Here is a 2,796-nt window from a genome sequence, read left to right as displayed (position 1 = left end):
ACTTATTATAGTTCACGACGAGAAGAGCCCTGACATCTACTGTATCTTGAAAACCTTTGAGCATGCGCAGATCTGGTCTAGGGTAAAATCAGACCACCAACTGTAGTCTGTTGCACTAAACTACAGCCATCAACGTATTGTGAAAATACCATCGTATAGCATGATATTTGGATAAAATCATTTTTTTTAATAATTAAAATTTATCAACTATTCAAGCATGCAATATTCTGAAATTATAATTTAAAGGACCGCTCCTAAACGCAATTTTTCTCGATATAACCCTTCTTGTGAAGTTGAAATTGCTCGAACAAAGAGTAGACGCATATGTTATTCAAAATGTGTACCACAAGACTTGTGGTACAAGTCACACTTAGTGTGAATTATCAATGTATTTTGTTAGATTGATTATTGATTTCGGTAAAATTCTCTTGAAAACTTCAAAATCAGTTGAGCGATTCTTAATAAAACTAAACTTAGAACTGCGTTGTGAATCTATTCTCCTCCACTATTAATTTGAACATTGAATCAACACTTTTAGTTACCTTCAATGTTGTTTTTCATCACAAACTGCTTTTTATTAAATCACTTTTTGCTATTAAAAAGAACGACTAGCAGTAAGATTTTTTTAAATAAATGAATTGATAGTGACGAGATCTTCCGGCAGGTCCGCCATCTTCCTGGTTGTAATAACTTCTAGTTATTTTATGTCAAGTCTATAATGTGGGCATTGGACCTCTAGTGACACGGCAGAGAAACAAGATGGTCCGATGACAAATCTAGAGTCAAAACGAATTAAACAAAAGCAGGCATAACACTGAACAAAAAGTAGTCAAAAGTATGCATTTACCAAGCTTCTTTCCAACATGAAAAACTTACGTAGTGAGTATTACCATCATCAATATTATTATAAAGGCCCTCCGAAATTGGCCGACAGGACAATTTGATACTTTTACAATGCCTATCTGGAGACCTAGTGAGTAAGTAGGGCAGATTCCTAGCCACCTCTGGCAGCTTATTGTAGAGCCTGACAGATAAATGGGCCATGCTCTACATGCAACGATTCCTGCTTTGTCCTAGTTTTTGGTAGGGTTAACCCAGTCTTTGTCCCCCTTTGGTCCCATAGGGTGGATGTTCTCCCTGGTTACAAGCTCCCCCACATTTGCATGTGTTCTGCAAAGAGTTACAAATATATGCAGGGAGAAGACTGTGAGGATCTTCTCTCTCAAAAAGAGGGGACGACAGAGAAGGGGACAAGACACCACAAAGAATCCTCTGTGCCCTCTTCTGAATGAACAACACTCAAGACACATCTGTGGCTCCACCCTAAAGCGTGAGGCCCTACAAAATTATCTCTAGAAAAAACAGAAATATCAGATCTCAAGATAGGATGCAGGAGCACAGGATTTCAATTTCGCCATGCTCAGCCTGCAGCAGATAGCCTCAATGTGGACAGCCCAAGACAGCTTCCTGTCCAGGAAAAACCCAAGCAGTTTCACTTGCGCAAAATAATACCCATCACATTTCTGAGGCTGAAAATGATTGACTGCGTTTCATCTTCAATAAGGATGAAGAGGTTTGCAGAGAACTAGTCCAAAGCAAAAAACCCGGTCTTCAATATTGCGGGCCTCAGTACATCAACTCCATGACCATGATCAAAGAAGGTTGTGTCACCTCCATAGTAGAAACCCTTCTGCCAACCATATGAGCCACATCATTTACTGAAATCAGAAAGAGTAAAGGTCCAGGTCACAGCCGTGAGGTACTCCACAGTTGATATACAGTTCCTGATCCGAGACAGCACACCATTAGCCAGTAGCATAGAGAAACAATAACATAATTGAACAATTATGCTATTGTTTCTCTATGCCAGTATAGGCTACAGCCTGATTAGATTATGCTTTCCCTCTTAAATCCGTATACAAAATGTGGCTGTGGAACTGGGAATGATAAGCCGAGACAAGGTATTCCCTGCAAACAATGTTCCTTAGCTTCCTAAGAAGCAAGGTCACCCTGGATGGCCTCCTGCAAACCTCTGACACATGCTGGCTTCACTTTCACCTGTCATCCACCCAAAAGCCAAAAGCAGCTTCACTGGTTGAACCTCTACTGAAGATCTCTTCAGGGAGTATATTCGATAATTTGTTTTCTCTTCATTTAAACTAATTCTATTTGCTAAAAACCAGGCCCTCGTGCTGTTCAGCTGCCTGGTCCACCTTTTCCCCTCTAGCAATCAGTGTAGTGTCACAGTATACATATTATTTAGGTATACACAGTATACCTATTCTGTGTTAGTGTCATCTGCAAAGAAGATGGAACGAACCCCTGGCTGTCTGGGCTATGTCAATATGATGTATTCTATGGTAGTTCAAGGGTAGGGTGGTCATTCCCAGAGAAAACCGGGACATTTTCCATCTCAACCTTCTGATATCTCAAAAAGAAAAAATATCCTGGAAACTTTATTGTATTTTGATAACTTGAAGTATCCGAATCAGAAAATATCACCAGTAAATGGTTTTATAGTGCGGTCCACGTTATAATGACAGTATTTGATCAACTTTGGTTTTACTATCCTAGTTTATCATCCGACAAAGCCGGTGGTACTATCCTTTTCTAGGTCCACAACGATGCCAATTATGTTTTTGACAGTGTAGAAATATAATTAATTAAGGCAGAGAATAGGCAACGCTGTTCTTCTATCTTTATTCACTGCCATTATAACGTGGACCCTACTATATCGTTATCCACTGCCATTATAACGTGGACCTCACTATAGGGGGTTAGGTTTTTGCATTTAAA

Source organism: Nilaparvata lugens, chromosome X, assembly GCF_014356525.2.
Source record: "Nilaparvata lugens isolate BPH chromosome X, ASM1435652v1, whole genome shotgun sequence".
NCBI classification, from domain to species: Eukaryota; Metazoa; Arthropoda; class Insecta; order Hemiptera; family Delphacidae; genus Nilaparvata; species Nilaparvata lugens.
The sequence above is the reverse complement of the archived record's forward strand: the minus strand, read 5'-3'. Positions refer to the sequence as shown.